Source organism: Arachis stenosperma, chromosome 1 (assembly GCF_014773155.1).
Source record: "Arachis stenosperma cultivar V10309 chromosome 1, arast.V10309.gnm1.PFL2, whole genome shotgun sequence".
NCBI lineage: Eukaryota > Viridiplantae > Streptophyta > Magnoliopsida > Fabales > Fabaceae > Arachis > Arachis stenosperma.
In genome coordinates, this window is record NC_080377.1 from 29,836,881 (window position 1) to 29,858,214 (window position 21,334).

A 21,334-nucleotide genomic window follows, 5' to 3' on the forward strand; every position below is an offset into this window, starting at 1 on the left:
ATCATTTGAATCCGCCTGACTGAGATTTACAAGGTGACCATAGCTTGCTTCAAGCCGACAATCTCCATGTGATCAACCCTTACTCACGTAAGGTTTATTACTTGGACGACCCAGTGCACTTGCTAGTTAGTTGTGCGAAGTTGTGAAAAAGAGTGATATTACAATTGTGCGTACCAAGTTGTTGGCGCCATTGAGATCACAATTTCGTCCACCAAGTTTTTGGCGCCGATGCCGGAGATTTTTCAAGTTTGGACAACTGACGGTTCATCTTGTTGCTGAGATTAATTAATTTTCTTCTTGTTTCAATATTTATTTTATTCTCAAAAAGTTTTCAAAAATATTTCAAAAATTTTTTTTATTTTCATTTTTCTAAAAATAATTTTCGAAAAATCCAAAAAAAAATTTATAAAATCATAAAAATAAAAAATATTTTGTGTTTCTTGTTTGAGTCTAGAGTCAATTTTTAAGTTTGGTGTCAATTGCATATTTTTATTTTGCTCAAAATTTTTCGAAAACTCATGCATGGTGTTCTTCATGATCTTCAAGTTGTTCTTGGTAAGTCTTCTTGTTTGATCTTCATATTTTCTTGTTTTGTGTCTTTTCTTGTTTTTCATATGCATTTTTAGTTTGTTAGTGTCTAAACATATTTTTCTTTTCTTGAAAGTTTTTCAAAAATAAGTCTTGATGTTCATCTTGATCTTCAAAGTGTTCTTGGTGTTCATCTTGACATTCATAGTGTTCTTGCATGTTTTCTTTGTTTTGATCCAAAATTTTCATGTTTTGAGTCATTTTTGTATTTTTCTCTCTCCTCATTAAAAATTCAAAAATAAAAAAATATCTTTTTCTTATTTTACTCATAAATTTCGAAATCTTTGGGTTGACTTAGTCAAAAATTTTTAAAATAAGTTGTTTCTTGTTAGTCAAGTCAAGATTTCATTTTTAAAAATCTTATCTTTTCAAATCTTTTTCAAAAATCAAATCTTTTTCATTTTCTCTTAATATTTTCGAAAATTTTAAAAATTGTTTTTCAAAATATTTTTCTTAATTTCATTTCAAATTTTCGAAAACTTTACTAACAATTAATGCGATTGATTCAAAAATTTGAAGTTTGTTACTTTCGTGTTAAGAAAGGTTCAATCTTTAAATTCTAGAATCATATCTTTTAGTTTCTTGTTAGTCAAGTAATCAATTTTAATTTCAAAAATCAAATCTTTCTAAATTTCTTTTTCAAATCTTTTTCAAAATAAATTTCAATCATATCTTTTTCAAATCATATCTTTTTCAAACTTTGATTTCAAAAATCTTTTCTAACTTCCTATCTTTTCAAAATTGATTTTCAAATCTTTTTCAACTAACTAATTGACTTTTTTGTTTGTTTTACTATTTCTTATCTTTTTCAAAACCACCTAACTACTTTTCTCTCTCCAATTTTCGAAAATCATCTTCGTTTTTTTCAAAATTCTTTTAATTAACTAAATTGTTTCAAATTTTAATTTTAATTTTATTTCTTCTCTTAATTTTTGAAAATCACTAACCATTTTTCAAAAACAATTTTTGAATTCTCACTCTCTCATCTCCTTCTATTTATTTATTTATCTTCTAACACTTCTCTTCTACTCATAATTCGAACCCTCTTCTCTTCTCTCTGTGTTCGAATTTTTCTTCTTTTATTCTTTTCTTCTTCTACTCACATAAAGGAATCTCTATACTGTGACATAGAGGATTCCTCTTCTTTTCTGTTATCTTCTTTTTCATATGAGCAGGAGCAAGGACAAGAACATTCTTGTTGAAGCAGATCCGGAACCTGAAAGGACTCTGAAGAGGAATCTAAGAGAAGCTAAAACACAACACTCTAAAGAGGACTTTACTAAAATTTTTGAAAAAAAAGTAGAGATGGCCGAACCCAATAACAATGGTGGAGGTGCAAGGAAGATGCTTGGTGACTTTACTGCACCAAATTCCAACTTCCATGGAAGAAGCATCTCAATCCCTACCATTGGAGCAAACAATTTTGAGCAAAAGTCTCAATTAGTTTCTCTGATGCAACATAATTTCAAGTTTTATGGACTTCTATCAGAAGATCCTTTTCAGTTCTTAACTGAATTCTTGTAGATCTGTGATAGTGTTAAGACCAATGGGGTTGATCCCGAGGTCTATAGGCTTATGCTTTTCCCTTTTGCTGTAAGAGACAGAGCTAGAGTATGGTTGGACTCTCAACCTAAAGATAGCCTGAACTCTTGGAATAAGCTGGTCATGGCTTTCTTAGCCAAGTTCTTTCCTCCACAAAAGCTGAGTAAGCTTAGAATGGATGTTCAAACCTTCAGACAGAAAGAAGGTGAATCCCTCTATGAAGCTTGGGAGAGATACAAGCAACTGACTAAAAAGTGTCCTTCTGACATGCTTTCAGAATGGACCATCTTGGATATATTATATGATGGTCTGTCTGAATTATCTAAGATGTCATTGGACCATTCTACAAGTGGATCTATTCACCTAAAGAAAATGCCTGTAGAAGCTCAGGAACTCATTAACATGGTTGCAAATAACCAAATCATGTATACTTCTGAAAGGAATCATGTGAATAATGTGATGCCTCAGAGGAAGGGAGTTCTTGAAATTGATGCTTTGAATGCCATATTGGCTCAGAATAAAATGTTGACTCAGCAAGTCAACATGATTTCTCAGAGTCTGAATGGATTGCAAAATGCATCCAACAGTACTAAAGAAGCATTTTCTGAAGAAGAAGCTTATGATCCTGAGAACCCTGCAATGGCAGAGGTGAATTACATGGGTGAAGCCTATGGAAACACCTATAATCCCTCATGGAGAAATCATCCAAATTTCTCATGGAAGGATCAACAAAAGCCTCAACAAGGCTTTAATAATGGTGGAAGAAACAGGTTTAGCAATAGCAAGCCTTTTCCATCATCCTCTTAGCAACAGACAGAGAATTCTGAGCATAGCCCCTCTAGCTTAGCAAACATGGTCTCTGATCTATCTAAGGCCACTCTAAGTTTCATGAATGAAACAAGGTCTTCCATTAGAAATTTGGAGGCACAAGTGGGCCAGCTGAGTAAAAAATCACTGAAACTCCTCCTAGTACTCTGATGTGTGGAAAAACGATCAAACACAAAACTCACCGGCAAGTGTACCAGGTCACATCAAGTAATAATAGCTCACATGAGTGAGGTCGATCCCACAGAGATTGAAGGATTGAGCAATTTTAGTTTAGTGGTTGATTTAGTCAAGCAAACAAGAGTTAATTTGAGTGATTTATGATTGACAGAAGCTAAATTGCATGAATTGTAAAGGGAGAGGGAAAAATTACAGTAAATTAAAGAGCTAAAGAATTTAAAGTGCTGAATCTTAAAGAAAAAGTAAAGTAAATGATAATAACTTAAAGTGCAAGAAATGTAAATTGCAGAAGCTTAGAGTGCAAGAAATGTAAATTGCTTGAATGTAAAAGGGAATTGGGAGCTGGGATTGCAGAACTTAAACAAAGGAAAGTAAATTGCAAAGGATAGAAAAATAAGAGAAGAATTGAACTGAAGTAAATCTCAAACAGAAAAGTGATTAGGCTTGAAGCAACCTTAGCAGAGGAACAGAAAAGAAATTTCAGATCTCAGGGGTCAAGAGACTAGAAAACCAAGTCTAGATCTCACTACCTTCCTTGATCCAATTCAGAAAACAATTCAAAGCAAAAGGAATGATGAAAATTAGTAAGGAGGAACTCAAATTCTTGAATTATGCAGCAAATTAAACATAGAGATCTTTAGAGGAGATTGAGACAGAATTTCCTCAATTCTTCACACTTAAGACCCAAGCAAAGCTTTCCAGGAAAGAAAACAGGAATGCCCAATGGAAGAGAACTCAATTCTCCTTCCAATTCAAGCAGAAATTCCCAAAAGAGCAAGCAGAATTCAAAACAGAAAATAAAATGATCCAATTCTCCAATTACAATTTCAAAAAAATCAAAAAGTGAAAGTAAAAAAAGTAAAAAAAAAGTCCTTTCTACATCTAACTAACACATATTTATACACTTCCTAATTTGGATCTAAGAAATTGGGTGGGCTTTTAAATTTGGTGAAGAAATGAATTAATTTGGATTTTTGGGTGAATTTTGGGCCATGGTGCACCTCCCAGGGGAAAGCTCGGCTCTTGGCAAGAGCTTTGGCCAAGAGCTTTGGTTCCCTTCCTTGCTAAAGTGTGCGCACGGTCCTCCCTTATGACAAGAGAACAAAGCTCTTTGCAAGAGCTTTAAGCTCTTGGCAAGAGCTTTACTTGTCCTTGAGGTCCATGGTTCAAGTCTTGGGTGGAGCACTTGTGGAGCTAATTTTCTTGGCACAAGAGTAGCACCCAAAGTTTCTCTTCCTTGAGGTTCCATGTTCGATCCTTGGTGAGGGAAGTTGCTGGCCATTTTCCTTGGCAAGTGAGTGGCGCATAAGGCCTTGCTTCCTTGATGCTCCCTGTTCGAACCTTGCTGAATGAAAATAAGCCCATTTTGGCTTGTTTTCCCTTGTGGAATAGCGCTGCTGCCCCTTTCCCTTTGGTCATGGGTTCAAGCCTTGGTGAGTGCATTGTTGAGCTTTTTCTCCTTGATTTTACCCTTGAAATGCCTGAAAAAGCTCTTGGGCAAAGCTCTTGGCAAGAGCTTTGCATGTGAGCTTGCCTTGCTTTCTTCTTCCATGTGCTTTTGATAAAGCTCTTAGCAAGAGCTTTAAGCTCTTGGCAAGAGCTTGGCTTTTGAATTTTTAAAGGAAAGCTCTCCACAAGAGCTTTAAGCTCTTGGAAAAAGCTTTGTGCCGTTGTTCCTTGAATGCAGCCACGCTTTTCTTCCTTGTGCCACACTTTCTTTCTTTGCTTAGATCATGTTCCTTAGGCTACGCTTTTCTTATTTTTTCTTTCTTCACCTACAATTAATTAAAACAACCAATCAAAGTATCACACAATTTACAAAGCTTAAAATTCATTTAAAAACCAATTAATTTTAGCTTAAACTTCATGATTTTGTGTAAATTAAAGGGTGGTTGATTGATTCAAAGAAACCATGCAATTTCACTCCAAATTACTTACTTACAATGCAAGAAAGTGCATAAAAACTAATGAAACAAGTGAAAAATACTTATAAAACTAGCATATGATGACTTGTCATCATACTCTCCCAAGCAATATAAAAGAGAACTCAAAAAGAGAGTGCAAGGCCATAACCTTACTTGGTGTGGCCGAATGCACAGAGGAGGAGGAGGACATGAATCCCAGTGAGGAAGACCTCTTGGAACGTCCTCTGGACAAAAAAAGAGTTCCCAATTGAGGAACCTAAAGAATCTGAGGCTCATCTAGAGACCATAGAGATTCCACTGAACCTTCTTTTACCATTCATGAGCTCTGATGACTATTCATCTTCTGAAGAAGATGAAGACATTGTTGAAGGGCAAGTTGCCCAGTATTTAGGACAATCATGATGCTAAATACCAAGCTATTTGGTAATGAAACTTGGGAGGATGAGCCTCTATTGCTCATTAATGAACTGAATACCTGGGTTCATCACACTTTACCTCAAAAGAAACAGGATCCTGGTAAATTCCTAATTCCCTGTACCATAGGCACCATGACCTTTGAGAAGGCTCAGTGTGACCTGGGGTCAGGCATAAACTTAATGCCACTCTCTTTAATGGAGAAACTAGACATTTTTGAGGTACAGGCTGCCACATTCTCATTAGAGATGGCAGACAAATCTATGAAAAAGGCTTATGGATAGGTAGAGGACGTGCTAGTAAAGGTCAAAGGCCTTTACATCCCTGCTGATTTTATAATCCTAGACACTGAAAAGGATGAGGATGAATCTATCATCCTTGGAAGACCTTTCCTAGCCACAGCAAAAGCTGTGATTAATGTGGACAGAGGAGAGTTAATCCTTCAATTGAATGAGGACTACCTTGTATTTAAAATTCAAGGATCTCCCTCTGCAACCATGGAGAGGAAGCATGAAAAGCTTCTCTCAATACAGAGTCAAACAAAGCCCCCACAGCCAAACTCTAAGTTTGGTGTTGGGAGGTCATAACCAAACTCTATGTTTGGTGTTGAACCCCCACATTCAAACTCAAAGTTTGGTGTTGGGAGGTCCCAACAATGCTCTGAATATCTGTGAGGCTCCATGAGAGCTCACTATCAAGCTATTGACATTACCGAAGTGCTTATTGGGAGGCAACCCAATTTTTATTTATCTATGTTATTTCATGTTATTTTCTTTTTTTTAGGTTGATGATCATGTGGAGTCACAAAAATAATTGCAAAAATTCAAGAAAAATAAAAAATAGCACACCTAGAGGAGGAACTTACTGGCGTTTAAACGCCAGTAAGGGTAGCAGAATGGGCGTTTAACGCCCAGTCTGGCACTATTCTGGGCGTTAAACACCAGAAACAAGCACCAGACTAGCGTTAAACACCAGAAAGAAGTAACAATCTGGCGTTAAATGCCAGAAATAGGTTGCAGCCTGGCGTTTAACGCCAGGAAAGGTATAAAAGCTGGCGTTTAACACCAGAAACAAGCAGTAATTTGGTGTTAAACGCCAGGATTCCACAACAAGGGCATTTTGTACGCCTAATAGGAGCAGGGATGATACATCCTTGACCCCTCAGGATCTGTGGATCCCACAGGATCCCTACCAACCTTAACTCATTCTCTCTCCCTCCATCTCCTCCATTCTCTTCTTTTTCCCCTTCTTTCTTTCTTCTTTTGCTCGAGGACGAGCAAACCTTTTAAGTTTGGTGTGGTAAAAGCGTTGCTTTTTGTTTTTCTATAACCATTTATCGCACCTAAGGCCGGAGAAACCTCTAGAAAGAGGAAAGGGAAGGCAATTGCTTTCACCTCTGAGTCATGGGAGATGGAAAGATTCATCTCAAAAGTCCATCAAGACCACTTCTATGAAGTTGTGGCCAAGAAAAAGGTGATCCCTATACAATTCAGCTAGAATTGTCATAGAGAAAGACATCCTCATTGAAGAGGACAAGCCCATCACTAAGAAAAGGATGGAGCAAACATGAGAGCCCACTCATGGACCTCAACAAGAGCGTGAGGAATTCCCTCATCAAGAAATTCCTGAGATGCCTCAAGGGATACATTTTCCTCCACACAACTATTGGGAGCAACTAAGGATAGGAGCACCAAAATCACTAGGGATGGAGCAACAAAGGCAAGGAAGAGACATAGAGGAGCTCAAAAGCACCATTGGTTCTTCAAGAGGAAGACGCCACCCTCACTAAGGTGGACTCATTCCTTAATCTCCTTGTTTATTTATTTTCTGTTTTCAGTTTTTGAGCTTCATGTTTGTCTATGTTTGTGTCTTCACTACATGATCATTAGTGTCAAGTGTCTATGTCTTAAAGTTATGAATAATTCCATGATTCCTTCACCTCTCTTAAATAAAAAATGTGCTTAATTACAAAAGAACAAGAAGTACTTGGATTTCAAATTGTATTTGAAATTAGTTTAATTATTTTGATGTGGTGGCAATACTTTTTGTTTTATGAATGAATGCTTGAACAGTGCATATTTTTGATCTTGTTGTTTATGAATGTTAAAATTGTTGGCTCTTGAAAGAATGATGAACAAAGAGAAATATTATTGATGATCTGAAAAAAGCATGAAATTGATTCTTGAAGCAAGAAAAAGCAGTGAAAAAAAATAATGGCAAAAAAAAATAGCGAAAAAGAAAAAGAAAAAGCAAGCAGAAAAAGCCAATAGCCCATTAAACCAAAAGGCAAGGGTAAAAAGGATCCAAGGCTTTGAGCATCAGTGGATAGGAGGGCCCAAGGAAATAAAATTCAGGCCTAAGCGGCTAAATCAAGCTGTCCCTAACCATGTGCTTATGTCATGAAGGTCCAAGTGAAAAGCTTGAGACTAAGTGGTTAAAGTCGTGATCCAAAGCAAAATAGTATGCTTAAGAACTTATGAGCGGATAATTTATACGCTTTTTGGCATTGTTTTTAGGTAGTTTTTAGTATGATCTAGTTGCTTTTAGGGATGCTTTCATTAGTTTTTATGCTAAATTCTCATTTCTGGACTTTACTATGAGTTTGTGTGTTTTTCTGTAATTTTAGGTATTTTCTGGCTGAAATTGAGGGACCTGAGCAAAACTCTGATAAGAAGGCTGACAAAGGACTGCTGATGCTGTTGGAATCTGACCTTCCTGCACTCAAAATGGATTTTCTGGAGCTACAAAACTCCAAATGGCGCGTTCTCAACGGCGTTGGAAAGTAGACATCCAGAGCTTTCGATCAATATATAATAGTCCATACTTTGTTCGAGATTAGACGATGTAAATTGGCGCTCAACGCCAGTTCCATGCTGCATTCTGGAGTCAAACGCCAGAAACACGTCACGAACCAGAGTTGAACGCCCAAAACACGTTACAACTTGGCGTTCAACTCCAAGATAAGCCTCAGCTCGTGTAACATTCAAGCTCAGTCCAAACATACACCAAGTGGGCCCCCGAAGTGAATTTATGCATCAATTACTTACTTCTATAAACCCTAGTAGTTAGTTTAGTATAAATAGAACTTTTTACTAGTGTATTATTCATCTTTGGACGTTTAGTTCTGAGATCTTGGGGGTTGGTCATTCAGCCATGCCTGGACCTTCATCACTTATGTATTTTCAACGGTGGAGTTTCTACACACCATAGATTAAGGGTGTGGAGCTCTGCTGTACCTCAAAGTTTTAATGCAATTACTACTATTTTCTATTCAATTCGATTTATTCCTGTTCTAAGATATTCGTTGCACTTCAACCTGATGAATGTGATGATCTGTGACACTCATCATCATTCTCACCTATGAACGCACGTGACTAACAACCACTTCCGTTCTACCTTAGACCGGGCGCATATCTCTTGGATTCCTTAATCAGAATCTTCGTGGTATAAGCTAGAATTGATGGCGGCATTCATGGGAATCCGGAAAGTCTAACCTTGTCTGTGGTATTCCGAGTAGGACTCTGGAATTGAATGACTGTGACGAGCTTCAAACTCGTGATTGCTGGGCGTGATGACAAACGCAAAAGAATCAAGGGATTCTATTCCAACCTGATCGAGAACCGACAGATGATTAGCCGTGCTGTGACAGAGCATTTGGACCATTTTCACTGAGAGGATGGGATGTAGCCATTGACAACGGTGATGCCCTACATACAGCTTTCCATAGAAGGGAGTGATAAAAATGGGATAAAAGCAGTAAAAAAGCAGAGATTCAGAAGGAACACATCACCTCCATACACCTATCTGAAATTCCCACTAATGAATTTACATAAGTATTTCAATCCTTTATTATTTAATTAAGTATCTCTTTATATTTTCTGAAAATCACTATCAATTTGAATCCGCCTGACTGAGATTTACAAGGTGACCATAGCTTGCTTCATACCAACAATCTCTGTGGGATTGACCCTTACTCACGTAAGATATTACTTGGACGACCCAGTACACTTGCTGGTTAGTTGTGCGGAGTTGTGACAAAGTGTACTTTATGTTTGAGAGCACGAAGTCTTTGGAGCCATTGTTGATGATCACAATTTCGTCCACCAAGTTTTTGGCGTTGTTGCCGGGGATTGTTCGAGTATGGACAACTGACGGTTCATCTTGTTGCTCAGATTAGGTAATTTTCTTTTTATTTTCTTTTCAAAAAAGTTTTCAAAAATCTTTCAAAAATTTGTCTTTATTTTCGTTTTTCTAAAGAATATTTTCAAAAAAAATAATAAAATAAAATACACAAAAAAAATCATAAAATCATAAAAACCAAAAAATTTTGTGTTGCTTGTTTGAGCCTTGAGTCAATTTTTAAGTTTGGTGTCAATTGCATGCTTTAAAAATTTTTCTTGCATTTTTTCGAAAATTCATGCATTCATGGTGTTCTTCATGATCTTCAAGTTGTTCTTGACAAGTCTTCTTGTTCGATCTTGATGTTTTCTTGTTTTGTGTTGTATGTTGTTTTTCATATGCATTTTTGCATTCATAGTGTCCATGCATTAAAGAATTCTAAGTTTGGTGTCTTGCATGTCTTCTTCGCATCAAAAATTTTTCAAAAATATGTTCTTGATGTTCATCATGATCTTCAAAGTGTTCTTGGTGTTCATCTTAACATTTATAGTGTTCTTGCATGCATAATTGGTTTTGATCCAAAATTTTCATGTTTTGGGTCATAATTGTGTTTTTCTCTCTCATCATTAAAAATTTAAAAATAAAAAATATCTTTTCCTTATTTCTCTCCAAATTTTTGAAAATTTGAGTTGACTTGGTAAAAAATTTTTAAAATTAGTTGTTTCTTACAAGTCAAGTCAAATTTTCAATTTTAAAAATCTTATCTTTTCAAAATCTTTTTCAAAAATTAAATCTTTTTTATTTTTTTATTTAATTTTTGAAAATCTTTTTAAATATTTTTCAAAAATCTTTTTCTTAATTTTATCTTGATTTTCGAAAATTATACTAACAAGTAATATGATTGATTCAAAAATTTGAAGTTTGTTACTTTCTTGGTAAGAAAGATTCAATCTTTAAATTCTAGAACCATATCTTTTAATTTCTTGTTAGTTAAGTAATTAATTTTAATTTTAAAAATTAAATCTTTTTCAATCCTATCTTTTTATCATATCTTCTTATCTTATCTTTTTATCATATCTTTTTCAAAATTTTATCTTTTTCAAAAAATTTGATTTCAAAATATCTTATCTAACTTCTTGTCTTCTTATCTTTTCAAATTTGATTTTAATATCTTTTTCAGCTAACTATTTGACTTTTTGTTTGTTTCTTATCTTTTTCAAAACCACCTAACTACTTTTTCCTCTTTAATTTTTGAAAATATCTCATCTCTTTTTCAAAAATTCTTTTTAATTGTTTTAAATTTTAATTTTAATTATATCTGATCTTTAATTTTCGAAAATCATTAACTACTTTTTCAAAATTATTTTCGAATTCTCCCTCTCTTCTCTTCTTCTATTTATTTATTTATTTACTAACACTTCTCTTCACCTCTCTTCATCTTCAATCACTGCCTCTATCCTCACTCTTGTGTTTGGGTTCTTCTCCACTCTTATTCCTTTCTTCTTCTACTAATAATAAGGATCCTCTTTGTCCAGATATAGAGGATTTCTCTTCCTTTTTCTTTTTCTCTTATCTTTCATAAGAGCAGGAATAAGGAAAAAGGCATCTTTGTTGAAGCTGATCCAGAACCTGAAAGGACTCTGAAGAGAAAACTAAGAGAAGCTAAATTACAATAATCCAGAGGCAACCTTTCTGAAATTTTCGAACAAGAGAAGGAGATGGCAGCCGAACCCAACAACAATAATGCAAGGAGGATGCTTGGTCATTTCACTAAACCAACGTCCAAGTTTGATGGAAGAAGCATCTCAATTCCTGCCATTGGAGCAAACAATTTTGAGCTGAAACCTCAATTAGTTACTTTGATGCAACAGAACTGCAAGTTTCATAGACTTCCATCTGAAGATCCTTATCAGTTTTTAACTGAGTTCTTGCAGATTTGTGAGACTGTCAAGACAAATGGAGTAGATCTTGAAGTCTACAGGCTCATGCTTTTCCCTTTTACTGTAAGAGACAGAGCTAGAACATGGTTGGACTCACAACCTAAAGATAGCCTGGACTCCTGGGATAAACTGGTCACGGCCTTCTTGGATAAATTCTTTCCTCCTCAAAAATTGAGCAAGCTTAGAGTGGATGTTCAGACCTTCAAGCAAAAAGATGGTGAATCCCTCTTTGAAGCTTGGGAAAGATACAAGCAGATGACCAAAAAGTGTCCTTCTGACATGTTTTCAGAATGGACCATATTAGATATATTCTATTATGGTTTATCTGAGTTTTCCAAGATGTCATTGGACCATTCTGCAGGTGGATCCATTCACCTAAAGAAAATGCCTGCAGAAGCTCAAGAACTTATTGACATGGTTGCAAATAACCAATTCATGTACACTTCTGAGAGGAATTTCGTGAATAATGGGACGCCTCAGAGGAAGGGAGTTCTTGAAATTGATGCTCTGAATGCCATATTGGCTCAGAACAAAGTGTTGACTCAGCAAGTCAACATGATTTCTCAAAGTCTGAATGGATGGCAAAATGCATCCAACAATACTAAAGAGGCAGCTTCTGAAGAAGCTTATGATCCTGAGAACCCTGCAATAGCAGAGGTAAATTACATAGGTGAACCTTATGGAAACACCTATAATTCATCATGGAGAAATCATCCAAATTTCTCATGAAAGGATCAACAAAAGCCTCAACAAGGCTTTAATAATGGTGGAAGAAACAGGCTAAGCAATAACAAGCCTTTTCCATCATCTTCTCAGCAACAGACAGAGAATTCTGAGCAGAGCCCCTCTAATTTAGCAAATTTAGTCTCTGATCTGTCTAAGGCCACCTTAAGTTTCATGAGTGAAACAAGGTCCTCCATCAGAAATTTGGAGGCACAAGTGGGCTAGCTGAGTAAGAAAGTCACTGAAACTCCTCCCAATATTCTTCCAAGCAATACAGAAGAAAATCCAAAAGGAGAGTGCAAGGCCATTGATGTAATCAATATGGCCAAATGCACAAGGGAGGAGAAGGACGAAAATCCTAGTGAGGAAGACCTCCTGAGACGTCTCTCAAACAAGAAGGAGTTCCCTATTGAGGATCCAAAGGAATCTGAGCCTCATATAGAGACCATAGAGATTCCATTAAATCTCCTTCTGCCATTCATGAGCTCTGAAGATATTCTTCCTCTGAAGAGGATGAAGATGTAACTGGAAAGCAAGTTGCTCAATATCTAGGAGCCATCATGAAGCTGAATGCCAAGTTATTTGGTAATGAGACTTGGGAAGGTGAACCTCCCTTGCTCATTAGTGAACTTGATACATGGGTTCAATAAACTCTACCTCAAAAGAAACAAGATCCTGGGAAATTCTTAATACCCTGTACCATAGGCACCATGACCTTTGAAGAAGCTATGTGTGACCTAGGGGCAGGCATAAATCTTATGCCACTATCTGTAATAGAGAAGCTGGGGATCATTGAGGTACAACCTGCCTTATTCTCATTACAATTGGCAGAGAAGCCAGTAAGACAAGCTTATGGATTAGTAGAGGACGTGTTGGTAAAGGTTAAAGGCCTTTACATTCCTGCTGATTTCATAATCTTAGACACTAGGAAGGAGGAGGATGAATGCATCATCCTTGGAAGACCTTTCCTAGCCACAGCAGGAGCTGTGATAGATGTTAACAGAGGAGAATTAGTCCTTTAATTGAATGGGGACTACCTTGTGTTTAAAGCTCAAGGATCTTCCTCTGCAACCATGGAGAGGAAGCATGAAAAGCTTCTCTCAGTACAGAGTCAAACAGAGCCCCCACAATCAAACTCTAAGTTTGGTGTTGGGAGGTCACAACCAAACTCTAAGTTTGGTGTTGAACCCCCATATCCAAACTCTAAGTTTGGTGTTGGGAGTTCACAACATTGACCTGATCACCTTTGTGGCTCCATGAGAGCCATTGTCAAGCTAGTGACATTAAAAGAGCGCTTATTGGGAGGTGATGAGCGGATAATTTATACGCTTTTTGGCACTGTTTTTAGTATATTTTTAATACATTTTAGTTAGTTTTTAGTATGTTTTTCTTAGTTTTTATTTAAAATTCACTTTTCTAGGCTTTACTATGAGTTTGTGTGTTTTTCTGTGATTTCAGGTAATTTCTGGCTGAAATTGAGGGACCTGAGCAAAAATCTGATTCAGAGGCTGAAAAAGGACTGCAGATGCTGTTGGATTCTGACCTCCCTGCACTCGAAGTGGATTTTCTAGAGCTACAGATACCCAATTGGCGAGCTTTCAATTGCGTTGGAAAGTAGACATCCTGGGCTTTCCAGCAATGTATAATAGTTCATACTTTGCCCGAGATTTGATGGCCCAAACCGGCATTGCAAATCAGCTTCAGAATTCCCAGCGTTTAACGCTGGAACTGGCACAAAAATTGGAGTTAAACGCCCAAACTGGCACAAAAGCTGGCGTTTAACTCCAGAAAAAGTCTCTACACATGAAAGCTTCAATTCTCAGCCCAAGCACACACCAAGTGGACCGCGAAAGTGGATTTTTACGTCATTTACTCATTTCTGTATACCCTAGGTTACTAGTTTACTATTAATAGGACCTTTTGATATTGTATCTCTACCTCATGACACTTTACACGTTTCTCATTGTATCTTCTACAGCATGAGTCTCTAAACCCCATGGTTGGGGGTGAGGAGCTCTGCTGTGTCTTGATGGATTAATGCAATTACTACTGTTTTTCATTCAATCACGCTTGCCTCTATTCTAAGATATCACTTGTTCCTAAACCTGATGAATGTGATGATCTGTGACACTCATCATCATTCTCACCTATGAACGTGTGCCTGACAACCACCTCCGTTCTACCTTAGATTGAGTAGATATCTCTTGGATTTCTTAATCAGAATCTTCGTGGTATAAGCTAGAATTGATGGCGGCATTCAAGAGAATCCGGAAGGTCTAAACCTTGTCTGTGGTATTCTGAGTAGGATTCAGAGATTGAATGACTGTGACGAGCTTCAAGCTCCTAAAGGATGGGCGTTAGTGACAGACTCAAAAGAATCACTGGATTCTATTCCAACCTGATTGAGAACCGACAGATGATTAGCCGTGCTGTGACAGAGCGCGTTGAACATTTTCACTGAGAGGATGGGAGGTAGCCATTGACAATGGTGAAACCCTACATGCAGCTTGCCATAGAAGGAGTCTTGCGTGCTTGAAGAAGAAGACAGTAGGAAAGCAGAGATTCAGAAGATAGAGCATCTCCAAAACCTCAACCTGTTCTCCATTACTGCAAAACAAGTAATTATTTCATGTTCTTCCACTTTTCACAATTAAACCTGAGAATTATTGATATCCTGACTAAGAGTTACAAGATAACCATAGCTTGCTTCAAGCCGACAATCTCCGTGGGATCGACCCTTACTCACGTAAGGTATTACTTGGACGACCCAGTGCACTTGCTGGTTAGTTGTGCGGGATTGCAAAAGTGTGATTGCAATTTCGTGCACCAGGAGGCAACCCAATTTTTATTTATCTAATTTTATTTTTTATTTTACTGTTATTTTATGTTTTATTAGGTTCATGATCATGTGGATTCACGAAAAAAATACAAAAATTAAAAACTGAATCAAAAACAGCAGAAGAAAAATCACACCCTGGAGGAAGGACTTACTGGCGTTTAAACGCCAGTAAGAAGCATTTGGCTGGCGTTCAACGCCAGAACAGAGCATGGATCTGGCGTTGAACGCCAGAAACAAGAAACATCCTGGCGTTTGAACACCAGGAATGCACCCTGAGGAGAGCTGGCGCTGAACGCCAGAAACAAGCATGGAACTGGCGTTCAACGCCAGAAACATGCTACACATGGGCGCTGAATGCCCAAAATGTGCATCACTTCGGCGTTTAAATGCCAGAATTGTATGCAAAGGTATTCTACATGCCTAATTGGTGCAAGGATGTGAATCTTTGACATCTCATGATCTTTGGACCCCACAGGATCCCCACCTACCTCCATTCAACTCCCCTCCTCATAATCCTATAACACACTTCCTTATATAAACCCCTCCATTCTTCTCCATCTTCACCACTCACATCTATCCACTCTTCCCCACCCAAACCCACCTTACATAGCCGAATACACATCTCTCTCCCTCTCCTCCATATCTTCTTCTTCTTCTTCTATTCTTTCGTCTTTTGCTCGAAGGCGAGCAACATTCTAAGTTTGGTGTGGTAAAAGCATAGCTTTTTGCTTTTCCATAACCATTGATGGCACCTAAGGCCAGAGAAACCTCAAAAAAAAGAGAAGAAGAAAAAGGGAAGACAATTGCTTCCACCTCTGAGTCATGGGAGATGGAGAGATTCATCTCAAGGGTCCATAGCTCAGTAATAGAGCATTTGACTGCACATCAAGAGAGCATGAGGAATTCCCTCATCAAGAAATCCCTGAGATACCTCAGGGGATACATGTAATTATTTCATGTTCTTCTACTTTTCACAATTAAACCTGAGAATTATTGATATCCTGACTAAGAGTTACAAGATAACCATAGCTTGCTTCAAGCCGACAATCTCCGTGGGATCGACCTTTACTCACGTAAGGTATTACTTGGACGACCCAGTGCACTTGCTGGTTAGTTGTGCGGGATTGCAAAAGTGTGATTGCAATTTCGTGCACCAAGTTTTTGGCGCCGTTGCCGGGGATTGTTCGAGTTTGGACAACTGACGGTTTATCTTGTTGCTTAGATTAGGAATATTTTACTTTTGTTGGTTTAGAGTCTTTTATTTGAGTTTAGTTTCATATTTTAAGTTTGGTGTCTTCTTTGTGTTTTCCTTTAAGTTTTTGAAAATTTGTGTTTGATTTTCTAAAAATTTTAAGTTTGGAGTCTTTTGTGCTTTTATTCACTTAAAAAATTTTCAAAAATTTGTTCTTGGTGTTCATCTTGACCTTCAAAGTGTTCTTGGTGCTCATCTTGACATTCAAAGTTTTCTTGTTTGTTCTCTTTGTTTTGATCTAAAATTTTTATGTTTAGTGTCTTTTTGTTGTTTTTCTCTTTCCTCATTAAAAATTTAAAAATAAAAAAATATCCTTTCCTTATTTTACTCATAATTTTTGAAATTTTGCATTAATTTAGTCAAAGATTTTCAAAATCATATCTTTTTTTTAGTCAAGTCAAAATTCTAATCTCAAAAATTGATCTTTTCAAATCTTTTTCAAAAATCAAATCTTTTTAATTGCAATCATATCTTCTCAATCTTATCTTTTTCAAAATAATTTTCAATCATATCTTTTTAATTGCTAATTCCAAAATCTTTTTAATTAATTAATTAATTTAGTTTTCAATTTGCTTTGATTTTATTTTCTTTCAGTTTTCGAAATTCTATTTTATTTTATTTTATTTTCTTTTCCATTTATTTTAGTTTAGTATTTTCGGTCATTTTTAATTAAATAAAAATAATAATAATCTACTTGCAACCCATATCATCTCCTTTTCTCCATCATGGACCTAAGTGGAATTGAGCAGTCCAGAAGGACTCTGGGGTCATATGCAAACCCCACTACAGCTGCATATGGGAGTAGCATCTGTATACCTCCCATTAAAGCAAGCAGCTTTGAGCTAAATACTCAACTCATTATCATGGTGCATCAAAATTGCCAGTATTCCGGTCTTCCACAGGAAGAACCTACTGAGTTTCTGGCACAGTTCTTACAAATTGCTGACTGATGAGCGGATAATTTGTATACTTTTTGGCATTGTTTTTAGTATGTTTTTAGTAGTTTGAGTTGAGTTTTTAGTATATTTTTATTAGTTTTTAGTTAAAATTCACTTTTCTGGACTTCACTATGAGTTTGTGTGTTTTTCTGTGATTTCAGGTATTTTCTGGCTGAAATTGAGGGATCTGAGCAAAAATCTGATCCAGAGACTCAAAAGGACTGCAGATGCTGTTGGATTCTGACCTCCCTGAACTCGAAGTGGATTTTCTGGAGCTACAGAAGCCCAATTGGCGCGCTCTCAACGGCGTTGGAAAGTAGACATCCTGGGCTTTCCAGAAATATATGATAGTCCATACTTTGCCCAAGATTTGATGGCCCAAACCGGCGTTCAAAGACACCCTCAGAATTCCCAGCGTTAAAACGCCCAAACTGCACAAGAATGGGAGTTAAACGCCCAAACTGGCACCAAAACGGGAGTTAAACGCCAAGAAGTCTCTACACGAAAAATGCTTCATTGCTCAGCCCAAGCACACCAAGTGGGCCCGAAGTGGATTTTTATGTCATTTACTCATCTCTGTACACCTAGGTTACTAGGTTACTAGTTTCTATATATAGGACCTTTTACTACTGTATTTTCATCTTGGTTCTTCCGGTTCCCTCTTTGGGGCCGAAACCAATGATCACTTTTGTTCTTATGTATTTTCAACGGTGGAGTTTCTACACACCATAGATTAAGGTGTGGAGCTCTGCTGTACCTCGAGTATTAATGCAATTACTATTGTTCTTCCATTCAATTCCGCTTGTTCTTTGTCCAAGATATCACTTGTTCTTCAACTTGATGAAGGTGATGATTGACGCCCATCACCATTCTCACCCATGAACAAAGTGACTGACAACCACTCTTGTTCTACAAGCATCTGAGGCTTAGTGAATATCTCTTGGATTCTTTAATCGGAATCTTCGTGGTATAGGCAGGACCTGATGGCAGCATTCAAGAGAATCCAGAAGGTCTAACCTTGTCTGTGGATTCTGAGTAGGATTCAATGACTGAATGACTGTGACGTGCTTCAAACTCCTGAGGGCGGGGCGTTAGTGACAGACGCCAAAAGAATCAATGGATTCTATTCCGGTCTGATTGAGAACCGACAGATGAATTCCGCTATGCTGTGACCAGAGCATATGCAATTGTTTTCAATGAGAGGATGGGAGGTAGCCACTGACAATGGTGAAACCCTACACGAGCTTGCCATGGAAAGGAGTAAGAAGGATTGGATGAAGACAGTAGGAAAGCAGAGAGACGGAAGGGAAGGCATCTTCATACGCTTATCTGAAGTTCCTACCAATGAATTACATAAGTATCACTATCTTTATCTTTTAGGTTTTATGCGTTCATCACCATATCCATTTGAGTTTGCCTGACTGAGATTTACAAGGTGACCATAGCTTGCTTCATACCAACAATCTCCGTGGGATCGACCCTTACTCACGTAAGGTATTACTTGGACGACCCAGTGCACTTGCTGGTTAGTGTGCGAAGTGTAGTGATCACAATTTCGTGCACCAAGTTTTTGGCGCCGTTGCCGGGGATTGTTCTTGTGTATGGACAACTGACGGTTCATCTTGTGCTTAGATTAGGTATTTTTCTTCAGAGTTCTTAAGAATGAATTCTAGTGTTTCAAAGTGATGTTCTTATCATCACCAAAGCTGATTGATTCTCATCAATTTAGCTCTTGAATGCAATGTCCTGCTGAAGCTTAGCCGGCCATGTCTAATTCCTTTAGACTAAAGCTTTAGACTAACATTGCATGATTCCTGGAATTCTCATTAAGAACTTTGATACCTTTATTTTCCTTTTAACTTAATTTTCGAAAAAAGCCAAAAAAATTACAAAATCATAAAATCCAAAATATTTTTTGTTTGAGTCTAGAGTTTCATCTTAAGTTTAGTGTCAATTGCATGTTTCTGTTCTTATTGCATTCATGCATGTGTCTTCATTGATCTTCAAGTTGTTCTTGATGATTTCCTTTTTGATCTTTGAATTTTATTGACTTGAGTATTTTGTTGTTTTCATATGCTTCTCATTTTGTTAGTGTCAGTAGTAAACAAACTGCTAAGTTTGGTGTCTTGCATGCATTGTTATTTGATTTAGTTGCATTTTGATTATCCATATTATTAAAAATCCAAAAATATTTTTAATTTGTGTCTTTTCAAGTCAATAATACAGAGAATTGAAGATTCAGAACATACAGCAGAGGAATTGCACAGAAAAAGCTGGGCGTTCAAAACGCCCAGTGAAGAAGGACAGACTGGCGTTTAAACGCCAGCCAGGGTGCCTGGCTGGGCGTTTAACGCCCAAAAGGGTAGTAGTTTGGGCGTTAAACGCCAGAATGTGCACCATTCTGGGCGTTTAACGCCAGGATGGCAAACGGGGAAGATTTGTTTTCAAAATCAATTTTTTCAAGTTTTCAAAGTTTTCAAAATCAAATCTTTTTCAAATCAAATCTTTTCAATCAAAGGCTTTCAAAATCAATTTCTTTCCTTTTCAAAGATACTTACTAACAATTAATGATTTGATTGAACATTTTTTGCCTTTCTGTTGAGAAAGGTTTTATGTTTGAATCATATCTTTTCTTGTTAGGCAAGTCATTAATTTTTAAAATCATATCTTTTAAAATTGTTTTCAAATCATATCTTTTAAAATTATTTTCAAATCATATCTTTTCAAATCATATCTTCTCAATCACATCTTTTTAGAACCATAACTTTTCAATCAAATCTTTTTAATCACATCTTTTTCAAAATAGTTTTCAATCAAATCTTTTTAATTCCTAATTTCAAAATCTTTTTCAAAAAAAAAAACACTTGATTTCTTTTCTATTTTCATTTTCGAAAATTAAGTAACGTTTTTCAAAAATGTTTTCAAAATTTTTCACTTAATTTTCGAAAATCACTTCCCTCCTTCTCACATCCTTCTATTTATGGACTAACACTATTCCTTAATGCAAAATTCGAACTCCATCTTCTTTGATAAGTCCGAATTTTCTACTTCTGTCTTCTACTCTTCTTTTCCTCTGACACTTCAAGGAATCTCTATACTGTGACATAGAGGATTCCACATTTTCTTGTTCTCTTCTCTTTCATATGAGCAGGAACAAGGACAAAGGCATTCTTGTTGAAGCTGACCCTGAACCTGAAAGGACCTGACCGAATTCTTCAAAGAAGAAGACATGGCAGCCGAAAACAACAACAATGCCAACAATGCAAGGAAGGTGCTGGGTGACTTTACTGCACCTACTCCTGACTTCTATGGGAGAAGCATCTCTATCCCTGCCATTGGAGCAAACAACTTTGAGCTTAAGCCTCAATTAGTTTCTCTAATGCAACAGAATTGCAAGTTCCATGGACTTCCAATGGAAGATCCTCATCAGTTTTTAGCTGAATTCTTGCAAATCTGTGACACAGTCAAGACTAATGGGGTTGACCCTGAGGTCTACAGACTGATGCTATCCCTTTTGCTGTAAGAGACAGAGCTAGAATATGGTTGGACTCTCAACCTAAAGAAAGCCTGGACTCTTGGGAAAAGCTAGTCAATGCCTTCTTGGCAAAGTTCTTTCCACCTCAAAAATTGAGTAAGCTTAGAGTGGAAGTCCAAACCTTCAGACAGAAGGATGGAGAATCCCTCTATGAAGCTTGGGAAAGATACAAACAATTAATCAGAAAGTGTCCCTCAGACATGCTTTCTGAATGGAGCATCATAGGTATTTTCTATGATGGTCTCTCTGAACTATCCAAGATGTCCTTGGATAGCTCTGCTGAAGGATCTCTTCATCTGAAGAAGACGCCTACAGAAGCTCAAGAGCTCATTGAAATGGTTGCAAATAACCAATTCATGTACACTTCTGAAAGGAATCCTGTGAACAATGAGACTGGTCAGAAGAAAGGAGTTCTTGAGATTGATGCTCTGAATGCCATACTGGCTCAGAACAAGATATTGACTCAACAAGTCAATTTGATTTCTCAAAGTCTGTCTGGAATGCAAAATGCACC

General features: G+C 36.9%; 2 non-coding genes across 2 annotated transcripts; both read right to left on the bottom strand.

The window, feature by feature from the left end:
• Positions 1–2,295: 2,295 nt before the first annotated feature.
• Positions 2,296–2,403, bottom strand: LOC130955204 (small nucleolar RNA R71). The gene has a single exon (XR_009076653.1). It is a non-coding gene; the product is annotated as a small nucleolar RNA R71 (small nucleolar RNA).
• An 18,515-nt stretch (positions 2,404–20,918) lies between these two features.
• On the bottom strand, positions 20,919–21,026 carry LOC130953961 (small nucleolar RNA R71). Its single transcript, XR_009076124.1, has one exon. It is a non-coding gene; the product is annotated as a small nucleolar RNA R71 (small nucleolar RNA).
• Positions 21,027–21,334: the final 308 nt, after the last annotated feature.